General features: G+C 43.8%; 1 pseudogene; it reads right to left on the bottom strand.

The window, feature by feature from the left end:
• Window positions 1-1,583: 1,583 nt before the first annotated feature.
• Window positions 1,584-4,037, bottom strand: LOC124006631 (annotated as a pseudogene).
• Window positions 4,038-14,674: the final 10,637 nt, after the last annotated feature.

Raw genomic sequence — 14,674 nt, 5'->3', positions numbered from 1 at the left:
GGCATCCTTGCTCGCACACGCTTTATCAGTTCTGCCCACACATTTTCTATGGGATTGAGGTCAGGGCTTTGTGATGGCCACTCCAATACCTTGACTTTGTTGTCCTTAAGCCATTTTGCCACAACGTTGGAAGTATGATTGGGGTCATTGTTAATTTGGAAGACCCATGTGCAACCAAGCTTTAACTTCCTGACTGATATCTTGAGATGTTGCTTCAATATATCCACGTAATTTTCCTTTGTCATGCCATCTATTTTGTGAAGTGAACCAGTCCCTCCTGCAGCAAAGCAACCCCACAACATGATGCCACCCTCGTTCTTCAAGGTTAGGATGGTGTTCTTCAGCTTGCAAGCTTCCCCTTTTTCCTCCAAACATAACAATGGTCATTACGGCCAAACGGTTACATTTTTGTTTCATCAGACCAGAGGACATTTCTCCAAAAAGTACGATCTTTGTCCCCATGTGCAGTTGCAAACCCTAGTCTGGCTTTTTAATGGTGGTTTTGGAGCAGTGGCTTCTTCCTTGCTGAGTAGCCTTTCAGGTTATGTTGATATAGGACTTGTTTTACTGTGGATATAGATACTTTTGTACCTGTTCCCTCCAGCATCTTCACAAGGTCCTTTGCTGTTGTTCTGGGATTGATTTGCACTTTTCCCACCAAAGTAGGTTCATCTCTAGGAGACAGAATGCGTCTCCTTCCTGAGCGATATGATGGCTGTGTGGTCCCATGGTGTTCATACTTGCGTACTATTGTTTGTACAGATGAACGTGGTACCTTCAGGTGTTTGGAAATTGCTGCCAAGGATGAACCAGACTTGTGGAGGTCTACAATTGTTTTCTGAGGTCTTGACTGATTTATTTTGATTTTCCCATGATGTCAAGCAAAGAGGCACTGAGTTTGAAGGTAGGCCTTGAAATACATCCACACGTACACCTCCAATTGACTCAAATGATGTCAATTAGCCTATCAAAAGCTTCTAAAGCCATGACATAATTTCTGGAATTTTCCAAGCTGTTTAAAAGGCACAGTCAACTTAGTGTATGTAAACTTCTGACCCACTGGAATAGTGATACAGTGAATTATAAGTGAAATTGTTGGAAAAATTACTTGTGTCATGCACAAAGTAGATGTCCTAACCGACTTGCCAAAACCATAGTTTGTTAACGAGAAATTTGTGGAGTGGTTGAAAAACGAGTTTTAATGACTCCAACCTAAGTGTATGTAAACTTCTGACTTCAACTGTAAATAACTATTAATCAAATGGCCATCCAAACTATTTTACCACCCCCCTTTGTTTTAACACTGCTGCTACTCGCTGTTTATTATCTATGCTTAGTCACTTTACCCCTACCTACATGTACAAATGACCTCAACTAACCTGGCTGTGTACTGGTACCCCCTGTATATAGCCTCGTTATTGTTATTTTATTGTGTTGGTTAATATTTTTTGTTTGTTTTCATAATATTTTCATAACTATTCCTTGAACTGCATTGTTGGTTAAATACTTGTAATTAAGCATTTCACGGTAAGGTCTACACCTGTTGTATTCAGCGCATGTGACAAATAACATTGGATTTGATTTGATTTGATTTACAGATGGTAAGTCAGGTCCAACTCAAAGGCACTCAGGTTCCCACAGGCGAGGAAAGGAACTATGATTTAGTTGGGTCCCTCGTCTCAGTTCACAACGTTAAAGAAGATCGTAAGCTGGGACTTCAGGAGGGTGACATATTTTCCACGGAATATCTACACAGGAACCACAGGATAGGACAACATTCACAGCTAATTTAATTCCACAAAGTTCCAAACCCTCTACGTCAATGAAATTCTCATCCAACGTTCAGCCTACCTTTGCAACAAACGTTCCTTCAGGATTCAGTACAGGTTTTGTCATGTTTAGCGCCTGAGAAGGTATATTTAATAAAATATTGTAAAGGGATGAATAATACAGACATATAACTGGATCAGTCATTTGGTATTCAACTGAATATAACACTTGTTGCAGTGTAGTACTCGCAGCAAATATGAGCTTAGCCTGGATGTACTCATCCACATCATGGAGTCCCGTCACTATGGAGACAAGCCAGAAAATAACCAATGAGAGGAGCCATAAGCAAATAGTCCAATTACAAAACGACAATCTCCAAAGTGGCCACTAAAAGAAAAGTGTAAAAGTATATAGAACCCTAACCGTCTGGTGCTCCATCAAACATTACCAGGTCTGCAGGCTGTCCTTCAAAATGCACATGAACTCCTGGGCAGTGGATATCTAAAAATATTAAAGCAACAGATATTTTTGACCCACCTGCTTTGTTGAAATACAATTTGAGTGCCTGATCCAAATCTGTCACACAATGGCTTGATTCCAAACCAAGCACTTATCCCCGTCCTTCTGCCCTTGATGATGACTTGCACTTCCTTCTCTGAGAGGTCTGGAATCCAGCCAATGGTGCAGCCAATTCAGTGTTCCAGAATAGTGTGCAGTCTCTACAGGTCATTGTGGGACAGACGTTCCCCTGTTACCTTTATGATGTCCCCCTGGATCTGTGTGACCCCTGGGAGAGGAACCATGGCCTGTGGGTCCACCACCACAATATTCACCTCCTCACTCTTCTCCTCTGTCAAACAATCAGATAACAAAATAGTATTAGTGTTATGCATACTATTCAATAACACCCCATACTAACTGCCAACAATGTTTAGAGGAGAAGGAAAGTGAGTGAGCCCAACCTGAATTTATGGCTGAGGACCTGGCTCCAGCTGCCTGACGGCTCGTGTATATTAGTATGTGGTAAATTGCGCGTGCCGCTCCGGCCGCCCAGAGTGGCTCACTTGTGGGTGTACTGGCAGCATATAGCAACAGGTTTGATTGTGGGTCAAGAATTCGGCATAGCACGTTTGTATGAAGGTCTGGTTATTAAATGGGTATTCTCCATTCTCCATTTCATGAATTTATTCCCAGGTAAACAGTAATATGCTCTAAACCGCTCTGGTGAAAAATGTTGCTGCCCTGTTTCCAATCATCCACATGGCTGGGAGAACCTATTTGTGGGTGTGCTGGCAGCATTTCTAAAAAAAAATATTTAAAAAAGTATTATTAGCTAACTAGCTACAGAGCAGGCCAACTTTACATATGGTATAGCTAGCTAGATAAGTTAAGTAAATATCACTGTCAAGGGGCCTCCCTTGATGATGGCGCAGTGGTTAAGGGCCCTGTACCACCAGAGAATCTGGGTTCCCGCTCAGGCTCTGCCGTAACTGGCCACGACCGGGAGGGCCGTGGGGCAATGCACAATTGGCCTAGCGTCGTCCGGGTTAGTGAGGGCTTGGCCGGTAGGGATATACTTGTCTCATCGTGCACCAGTGACTCCTGTGGCGGGCCGGGCGCAGTGCGAGCTAACCAAGGTTGCCAGGTGCACGGTGTTTCCTCCGACACATAGGTGCGGCTGGCTTCCGGGTTGGACTCGCCCTGTGTTAAGAAGCAGTGCGGCTTGGTTGGGTTGTGTATCGGAGGACGCATGACTTTCAACCTTCGTCTCTCCCAAAGCCTGTACGGGAGTTGTAACGATGAGACAAGATAGTAGCTACTAACAATTGGATATCACGAAATTGGGGAGAAAAAGGGGTAAAAAAAAATAATAATAATGATAATACAAATAAAAAAATATCACTGTCAAAGTGAGCGAGTAGGCTTTTCTGAATAGGGCAGGTACTTTTGTGTAGTTTCAGTCCCTAGAAGTGAGGACAGAGGCAATAGTAACAATAGTAACATAATGTTCAGTGCTCTATAATTTGAGTATCCACAATGACCTGGTGATGTGAAAGTCTAAGAATGGCATTATCTTCCATATTCTTACAGATACCTTGCAATTGGAGGTTCCTTCAAAACGACTGTCAACAGTTCAAGGTTGCGTGACAAGGGCCATCTGAGACTGCCTCCTGGGGGAATTCAGGTGTGTGAAGGTCACCTGTGTCCTGCATAACGTCATGAGCATGGACATGAGAACCAGGGTGGGATCTGCAGCTCACCGGCATGTTCCAGAGAGAAGTCTGCTGCTCTGCTGAATGTTTCCATGAAGGGGTCCAACAACGCAGCATGGGAGGCAATCCTTGTATGGGAGATCTTCACCTCCTATTTCTTTGAAGAGGGTGCTGTACCCTGGCAACACCATAGACTACAATCAAAGAGCCATCCACATTGCAATAAGAGTATTATTTCATTTACTTAGCTATGTCAACTGCAATTCCCAGTTTCTCTCCCTTTGATTTCTACTTCTCTGGTGAGGGTGCTGTTTAGGTAAGGGTCTGTACAAAAACAAAATAGGCTGTTTTAAGAGTCACCCATATAGATAAAATATAGAACAATTAGACACCCTATAACCCACACCAACACACATGTATAAATCTGATTGAAGGATTGTGTTGTGCTGTAAGCAGGCTCAGGTGTATAACTGTGGCTCCTTCCACTTTCAAACAATAGTGTAGGCAAGAGGGCCAACCATCAACAATAGTAAGACACTTCATTATTTCAATATCTACACTATATTGAGGCCGAGACTGATGTCTTGCTTCTGGGCAGACTAAACAAATTATTTGCACGCTTTGAGGGTGGTGCGGTCTGCCCAACGCATTACCGGGGGCAAACTAGGACATCTATAGCACCCGATGTCACAGGAAGGCCAAAAAGATCATCAAGAAGAGTGTCAGGACCGTATAGGTGCATCAAAGCTGGGACCGAGAGACTGAAAAACAGCTTCTATCTTAAGGCCATCAGACTTTTAAACAGCCATCATGTAACGGTTTTCTAGGTGTGGTGAATGAGAGTCGGACCAAACTGCAGCGTGTAGATTGCGATCCATGTTTAATTAAAAAACTAACGTAAATACAAATAAACACAAAACACTACAAAACAATAAACGTAATGAAAACCGAAACAGCCTATACTTGTCAACTAAATAAAGCAACAGGAACAAAGACACTAAGGACAATCACCCACGACAAACTCAAAGAATATGGCTGCCTAAATATGGTTCCCAATCAGAGACAACGATAAGCACCTGCCTCTGATTGAGAACCACTCCAGACAGCCATAGACTTTGCAAGATAACCCCACTAGCTACAATCCGAAATACATACACACCAAAACCCCAAGACAAAACACACCACAATACAAAAACTCCATGCCACACCCTGGCCTGACCCAATACATGAAGAAAAACACAAAATACTTAGACCAGGGCGTGACAGAACCCTCCCCCTAAGGTGCGGACTCCCAAACGCACCTCAAAACAATAGGGAGGGTCCGGGTGGGCGTCTGTCCATGGTGGCGGCTCCGGCGCGGGACGTGGAACCCACTCAGTCAATGTCTTAGTCCCCTCTCCTCGCGTCCCTGGTTAGACCACCCTCACTGCCGACCATGGCCTAGTAGTCCTCACCCAGAATCCCACTGGACTGAGGAGCAGATCGGGACTGAAGGACAGCTCGGGACTGAGGCAGCTCGGGACTGAGGGGAAGCTCGGGAGTGAGAGAAAGCTTGGGAGTGAGAGAAAGCTCGGGAGTGAGAGAAAGCTTGGGAGTGAGAGGAAGCTCAGGAGTGAGAGGAAGCTCAGGCAGGTTGATGGATCTACCAGATCCTGGCTGGCTGGTGGTTCCGGCAGATCCTGGCTGACTGGCGGATCCTGGCTGACTAGCAGATCTGGCAGATCGTGGCTGACTGGCGGATCCTGGCCGACTGGCAGATCCTGGCCGACAGGCACTTCTGGCGGATCCTGGCTGACTAGCAGATCTGGCAGATCCTGGCTGACTGGCAGCGCTGGGCAGACTGACGGCACCTTCCCCAGATCTGTTCCTCGACACAAACCTGTCTCTGAGCTCTACGGACAATTCCTTCGACCTCATGGCTTGGTTTTTGCTCTGACATGCACTGTCATGTTCAATCAAATTAATTTATCACAGGTGGACTCCAATCAAGTTGTAGAAACATCTCAAGGATGATCAATAAAAATAGGATGTACCTGAGCTCAATTTAAAGTCTCATAGCAAAGGGTCTGAGTACCTATGTAAATAAGGTATTTCTGTTTTTTGTTTATGTTTCTAAAACCTGTTTTCACACTGTCATTATGGAGTATTGTTTGTAGATTGATGATGATTTTTTTTCATCCATTTTAAAATAACGTAACAAAATGTGGACAAAGTCAAGGGGTCTGAATACTTTCCGAATGTATTGTACAGTTTGCAGTGTGGATAGGTTTAAAATCTGAATTTAAGAAATAGGCCAGGTTTATGACTTTGTGGCTGTGGTAACTAGTGACTGCCGTGTGAGTTCCCTACATAGTTGCTTTGTTAGCTCCTTTTCAAAATTCAATGCATCAATTAAACCATCCTAGGTTTCCATATCTGGTGAGCAAAAGTTGCAATGTAAAAAGTTGACGTATGATTTTTTTGTATGTGACTATTCCGCTTTTGTTTATTGATGTTTGTTGATTGTTAATTTAAAAAAAAAGGTATATATATATATATATAGAAACAAATATTTAATTTAGTCATGAGTAGGCTAGGATACTCTTATAATGAGCACTGTTCACATAGTCCAACAACGTTTCTCTTTTTCAGGTGCTTCAACATTATAGATCTTATAGATGGCAGTAAAATCATGAGTAGGCTACAAACTCAGTCCATCAGAGAGGACATATCACCGATTGCAAAAAAAAACATACAACATTGGTGGCTGGTGGAACCTTAATTGGGGAGGAAGGGCTCATAGAAATGGATGGAACACATGGTTTCCATGTGTTTGATACCATTCCATTTACTCTATTCCAGACATTATTATGAACCGTTCTCCCTTCAGCAGGGTCCTGTGATATACAACCATATACAACATAGCCTACAACAAAACATACAAATATACAAATACAACATACAGTATTGACCTACAAAGTATTGTAACAGTTTTTACCATATTTTTGCAAGCTGTTGGAGCATCCACCAGCATGAATGATCCTAGACAAATATTTGGGCTTTTAGTTAAGCTCTATCGGTTCTTGCTGCCATTATCCATAGCATTCCAATATATTTCCAGCTTGGTGAAGCTTATCTGCGAAATTAATGGAAATTCATAAATTACTCAATTGTGTTACGTCCATTAAGAACCATCGATAATTACAGTCTGGCCGTGGTGTAGCCACTCTGAGTATCAAAGTGCTTGGGCTCTGAGTGGCACCTGTCGAAGCCTGCAGAGCTGCTTCCTGTCACGGAGTAGAATAATGCAAACTTCCTCTCTTTGTGTCTGAAATGCTAATGAGACGAGCTTAACACATTCTACAATACCGAGCCAACCTCTCTCCGAGGCTGACGTGAGGGAAACCCTCAAAAGCGTGAATACTTACAAAGCTGCTGAACCACATGTCATGTCTGGCCGCATTCTCAGTGTGCGCTGAACAGCAGGCGGGCATCTTCTCGGACATCTTCAACCTGTCCCTGTACCAGGCCGTAGTCCCCACTTGCTTCACGGAGACCACCATCGCCCCAGTGTCCAAGAAAATCAAGGTAGCATGCCCAACTGACCTGTTGCACTCACCTCTGTCATCATGAAGTGCTTCGAGAGGCTGGTCATGGCACACATCAAGGACAGCATGACAGGCACACTGCCGACTCCAATTTTCCTACTGCCATTACCATCGCTATTTCCATCGCTATTCACACGGCCCTAACACATCTGGACAAGAAGAACACGTACAGTTGAAGTCAGAAGTTTACATACACTTAGGTTGGAGTCATTAAAACTCGTTTTTCAACCACTCCACAAATTTCTTGTTAACAAACTATAGTTTTGGCAAGTTGGTTAAGACATCTACTTTGTGCATGACACAAGTAATTTTTCCAACAATTGTTTAAAGACATTATTTCACTTATAATTCACTGTATCACAATTTCAGTGTTGACAGTGCCTTTAAACAGCTTGGAAAATTCCAGAAATGCTGTCATGGCTTTAGAAGCTTCTGATAGGCTAATTGACATCATTAGAGTCAATTGGAGGTGTACCTGTGGATGTATTTCAAGGCCTACCTTCAAACTCAGTGCCTCTATGCTTGACATCATCGGAAAACTAAAAGAAATCAGTCAAGACCTCCAAAAAGAAATGTAGATCTCCACATGTCTGGTTCATCCTTGGGAGCAATTTCCAAACACCTGAAGGTACCAAGTTCATCTGTACAAACAATAGTATGCAAGTATAAGCACCATGGGACCACACAGCCATCATACCACTCAGGAAAGAGACGCGTCCTGTCTCCTAGAGATGAACCTACTTTGGTGCGAAAAGTGCAAATCAATCCCAAAACAACAGGAAAGGACCTTGTGAAGATGCTGGAGGGAATAGGTACAAAAGTATCTGTATCCACAGTAAAACAAGTCCTATATCAACATAACCTGAAAGGCCGCTCAGCAAGGAAAAAGCCACTGCTCAAAAACCTCATAAAAAAAGCCAGACTACAGTTTGCAACTGCACATGGGGACAAAGATCATACTTTTTGGAGAAATGTCCTCTGGTCTGATAAAACAAAAAAAAGAACTGTTTGTCCATAAAGACCATCATTATGTTTGGAGGGAAAAAGGGGAGGCTTGCAAGCCGAAGAACACCATCCCATCCGTGAAGCACTCGGCTGGCAGCATCATGTTGTGGGGGTGCTTTGCTGCAGGAGGGACTGGTGTACTTCACAAAATAGATGGCATCATAAGGGATAAAAATTATGTGGACATATTGAAGCAACATCTCAAGACATCAGTCAGGAATTTAAAGATAGGCCACAAATGGGTCTTCCAAATGGACAATGACCCCAAGCATACTTCCAAAGTTGTGGCAAAATGGCTTAAGGACAACAAAGTCAGCTCTGTCATCAGCTCTGTCAAGAGGAACGGGCCAAAATTCACCCAACTTATTGTGGGAAGCTTGTGGAAGGCTGCCCGAAAAGTTTGACCCAAGTTAAACATTTTAAAGGCAATGCTACCAAATACTTATGTATTTTGTGTATGTGTGTGTATGTAAACTTCTGACCCACTGGGAATGTTTATTTTTCTGACATTTCACATTCTTAAAATAAAGTGGTGATCCTAACTGACTTAATACAGAGGATTTTTACTAGGATTAAATGTCATCAATTGTGAAAAACTGAGTTTAAACGTGTTTGGCTAAGGTGTAAGTAAACTTTGGGTCTGGACACGACCCTCTAACTGGATCCTGGACTGGCAGACCACAGGCTGTGAGGATTGGCAACAACACCTCCTCATCACTCTCTCAACACAGGGGACCCCGAGGGCACCTAAAGGACCCCGTTTTGTGTCCTCAGCCCTCTGCTGAATTCCCTGCTCACCCACAACTGTGGCTTTGCACGACACCTACTCCATCATCAAGTTTGCTGACTACAACATAGTTGTAGAACTAATAACCAACATTGACGATTCAGTCTATAGGGAGGAGGTAAGTGAACTGACATTCCCCTCGGGGTCAACAACCTCCCCCTCATTGTCAGCAAAACAAAGGAATTGATTGTTGACTTCAGGGAGCAGAGGGAACATGCCCCGATCCACATCAATAGGCCTGCAGCAGATAGAGTCAGCAGTTAAGTTCCTCTGTGTCCACATAAGCAAAGACTTAACATGGATCAGCAATACCACCACTCTTGTCAAGAGCAACAGCTCATCTACTTCCTATGGCGGCTGAAGAAATTCGGCATGCAATCACAGGTGCTCCAAATACTACCGATGCACGATTCAGTGTCCTGACCGATTGCATCACGGCCTTGTACGGGAAAGGCTCCGTCCACGACCGCAATCGGGGAGAAGGGCCTTGGTCAGGGAGGTTACCAAGATCCAATGGTCACTCTGACAGAGCTCCAGAGCTCCTCGGTGGAGATGGGAGAACCTCCCAGAAGGACAAATATCTCTGCAGCACTCCACCAATCAGGCTTTTATGGTAGAGTGGCCAGACGGAAGCCACTCCTTAGTAAAATGCACATGACAGCACGCTTGGAGTTTGCCTAAAATACAACATTCTCTGGTTTGATGAAACTAAGATTGAACTTTTCGGCCTGAATGCCAAGCATCATGTCTGGAGGAAACCTGACACCATCCCTAAGCTGAAGCATGGTGGTGGCAGCATCATGCTGTGGGGATGTTTTTAAATGCCAGGGATTAGGAGACTAGTTTTTAATGTTTTATTTTATTTCACCTTAATTTAACCAGGTAGGCTAGTTGACAACAAGTTCTCATTTGCAACTGCGACCTGGCCAAGATAAAGCATAGCAGTGTGAACAGACAACACAGAGTTACACATGGAGTAAACAATTAACAAGTCAATAACAAAGTAGAAAAAAAGAGAGTCTATATACATTGTGTGCAAAAGGCATGAGGAGGTAGGCGAATAATTACAAATTGTGATAGATGATAAAGTGAGTGATAAATGATCAGATGGTCATGTACCGGTAGAGATATTGGTGTGCAAAAGAGCAGAAAAGTAAATAAATAAAAACAGTATGGGGATGAGGTAGGTAAAAAATGGGTGGGCTATTTACCGATAGACTATGTACAGCTGCAGCGATCGGTTAGCTGCCCAGATAGCAGATGTTTGAAGTTGGTGAGGGAGATAAAAGTCTCCAACTTCAGCGATTTTTGCAATTCCAGTCACAGGCAGCAGAGAACTGGAACGAAAGGCGACCAAATGAGGTGTTGGCTTTAGGGATGATCAGTGAGATACACCTGCTGGAGCGCGTGCTACGGGTGGGTGTTGCCATCGTGACCAGTGAACTGAGATAAGGCGGAGCTTTACCTAGCATGGACTTGTAGATGACCTGGAGCCAGTGGGTCTGGCGACGAATATGTAGCGAGGGCCAGCCGACTAGAGCATACAAGTCACAGTGGTGGGTGGTATAAGGTGCTTTAGTGACAAAACGGATGGCACTGTGATAAACTGCATCCAGTTTGCTGAGTAGAGTGTTGGAAGCTATTTTGTAGATGACATCGCCGAAGTCGAGGATCGGTAGGATAGTTAGTTTTACTAGGGTAAGTTTGGCGGTGTGAGTGAAGGAGGCTTTGGTGCGGAATAGAAAGCCGACTCTAGATTTGATTTTCGATTGGAGATGTTTGATATGAGTCTGGAAGGAGAGTTTACAGTCTAGCCAGACACCTAGGTACTTATAGATGTCCACATATTCAAGATTGGAACCATCCAGGGTGGTGATACTAGTCAGGCGTGTGGGTGCAGGCAGCGAACGGTTGAAAAGCATGCATTTGGTTTTACTAACGTTTAAGAGCAGTTGGAGGCCACGGAAGGAGTGTTGTATGGCATTGAAGCTCGTTTGGAGGTTAGATAGCACAGTGTCCAAGGACGGGCCGGAAGTATATAGAATGGTGTCGTCTGCGAAGAGGTGGATCAGGGAATCGCCCGGAGCAAGAGCAACATCATTGATATATACAGAGAATAGAGTCGGCCCGAGAATTGAACCCTGTGGCGCCCCCATAGAGACTGCCAGAGGACCGGACAGCATGCCCTCCGATTTGACACACTGAACTCTGTCTGCAAAGTAGTTGGTGAACCAGGCACGGCAGTCATCAGAAAAACCGAGGCTACTGAGTCTGCCGATAAGAATATGGTAATTGACAGAGTCGAAATCCTTGGCAAGGTCGATGAAGACGGCTGCACAGTACTGTCTTTTATCGATGGCGGTTATGATATCGTTTAGTACCTTGAGCGTGGCTGAGGTGCACCCGTGACCGGCTCAGAAACCAGATTGCGCAGCGGAGAAGGTACGGTGGGATTCGAGATGGTCAGTGACCTGTTTGTTGACTTGACTTTCGAAGACCTTAGATAGGCAGGGCAGGATGGATATAGGTCTGTAACAGTTTGGGTCCAGGGTGTCTCCCCCTTTGAAGAGGGGGACGACTGCGGCAGCTTTCCAATCCTTGGGGATCTCAGACGATATGAAAGAGAGGTTGAACAGGCTGGTAATAGGGGTTGCGACAATGGCGGTGGATAGTTTCAGAAATAGAGGGTCCAGATTATCAAGCCCAGCTGATTTGTACAGGATCGAGGGAAAAATGAACGGATCAAAGTACAGAGAAATCCTTGATGAAAACCTGCTCCGGGCGCTCAGGATCTCAGACTGGGGCCAAGGCTCACCTTCCAACAGGAGAACGACCCTAAGCCCCAGCCAAAACAATGCAGAAATGGCTTCGGGACAAGTCTCTGAATGTCCTTGAGTGGCCCAGGCCAGAGCCCAGACTTGAACACGATTGAACATCTCTGGAGAGACCTGAAAATAGCTGTGCAGCGATGTCCCCATGCAACCTGACAGAGCTTGAGAGGATCTGCAGAGAATAATGTGTGAAACTCCCAAAATATAGGTTTGCCAAGCATGTAGTGTCAAACTCAAGAAGACTTGAGGCTGTAATCACTGCCAAAGGTGCTTCAACAAATTACTGAGTAAAGGGTCTGAATAATTATGTAAATGTGATATTTAAGTAGTTTTTTATACATTTGCAAACATTTCAAAAAAACTGTTTTTGATTTGTCATTATGGGGTATTGTGTGTGGATTGATGAGAGAAAACACCCATTTAATACATTTTAGAATAAGGCAGTAAGGTAACAAAATGTTGCAGCGAGTCCGTACGGGAGTTGCAGTGATGGGACAAGACTGTAACTACCAATTGGATATCACAAAATTGTGGCGAAAATTGAGTTTAAAAAAATGTTTTAATAAAATCAACAAATACGTGCTCATTCGAACTAAAACCGACAGATTCCTGAACTTCCTCCAGCACTGCAAACAGCACAAGAGGGATGCCTTAATGCCAGTCTTTCTCAAATTCAAAGCAGTAAGCTCTCAACATAGACTTCAAGGTCTGACGAAATCTCTCAAGAGCACCTTGGGTGGTAGGCACTAGAGGGGCAATGGGTTGCACTTGCTGGAAGACCTTTGACATGAAATTCAAACCTTGGAAGTCCAAACATTGAAAATAATTTCACCAGGGCCTTAACAATACTGGGAGCAGTGATTTTCCTCAGTGGAATGGCCTCAGGGAAACGCGTGGCAGCGCACACTATAGTTAAGCCTTTGACGCGTACGATCACATATTTGTGATCATTTTTGAGTGGTTCCTGCAGTGTAAAATCTCAAATGTGATTGGACCTGTAGCAACAGAACCTATGATGCAACAAACGTGTCTAAACAGCATTGTTGTCTGAACAGCATCTAAATATTTTTTTGTACTGATGGAAATAAAGGTCTTAAACTTTACTTCTCAATTTGACCTTTTATTGTAAAAGATAAATACAAACTTCATCATCCAAGCATCACACCGAACACATCCACAGCCAAACTCATTCTATAAACCAGTGTAAATAATAGGTTGCGCCTAACAGCTAGACTAGTTTACAATGTACTCCATCTCTGGTGAGCACAAGAGACTAATGTAATGTTGTTTAGAAATGAAATGCGTTTCAGCTAAGCTATCAACAGCTAAATTCTTCATGATATAGCAGCCATGTTTGTTTATGTTTGACTTGGCGAAAACTCCCTAATCCCAGAATGCCATTCATTATAAAAATCCTACAATGTGATTTTCTGGATTTTATTTTCTCATTTTGTCTGTCATAGTTGAAGTGTACCTATGATGAAGATTACAGGCCTCTCTCATCTTTTTAAGTGGGAGAACTTGCACAATTGTTGGCTGACTAAATACTTTTTTGCCCCACTGTATGTCCATTACGTTTATGGGGGGTCAATTAAGGAAGACATCCTCTTCTGTAAACCACTGGAAACCAGGACAACAGAAGATAATATTTTTAAAGTACTTGACAGCTTTGTGACATCAAATTAACTTTGGTGATCAAGATGTTGCTATCTGTACTGATGCCGCAAAAGCCATGACAGGGAGACATAGTGGAGTGATAATGTGCGTGGAAGCAGTTGCTCCCGACACCACTTTTTTGGATGCAGTATTTGCATCTGTATTTTGGATGCAGTAATTGTAGAATAACTGCAGTGTACTGCACTCTAACTGCAGTAACACGTTTTGAACATTATTACCTTTCTGACCTCAGTTACCTCCGGACGTCCACCTCTAGGATAGAGGTTGATGGCGCTCAGTGCTATGCTACACCCATGCTTCATCAAGTCAACGATGCAACTCTATATGCCCCAAAGGATGCTGTGCTGCCAAGCCTCCATAGCATGGAGCGAAGCCTCGCCAAAGTCCTATAACATGCCAAGGTGTACTGCCAGGAAATCAAGAAGCTGCAGAGGCAGGCTACATGTTACTGGTGCCACCAGAGGTTGTTGAACAATCTACCGAGTCCTCGCTTATACCCCACCATATGGTGCATCACAATGGAAAGGATAGGACTGTGTTTAACTGTTTACTCCAGCAGAAAGGACAGTGGCTCAATGACCTTCTCCTCCCTGGACCAAACTTGGGATCATGCATGATCTGTGTCTTCCTTAGATTTCGTCAACATGCCATCGCTGTGAGTGGTGACATCAAAGGCGTGTTCCATCAGATCCGCTTCTTACCAGCTGACAAACAGGTGCTACACTTCATCTTGCAGAACAAGCATAGAACTTTAGAACCAACTATCTTTGAGTGGTAGGTATTACAATTCGGCACTTGTTGTCC

The sequence above is a fragment of the Oncorhynchus gorbuscha genome, linkage group LG20, assembly GCF_021184085.1.
Source record: "Oncorhynchus gorbuscha isolate QuinsamMale2020 ecotype Even-year linkage group LG20, OgorEven_v1.0, whole genome shotgun sequence".
NCBI lineage: Eukaryota > Metazoa > Chordata > Actinopteri > Salmoniformes > Salmonidae > Oncorhynchus > Oncorhynchus gorbuscha.
The sequence above is the reverse complement of the archived record's forward strand: the minus strand, read 5'-3'. Positions and strand labels throughout refer to the sequence as shown.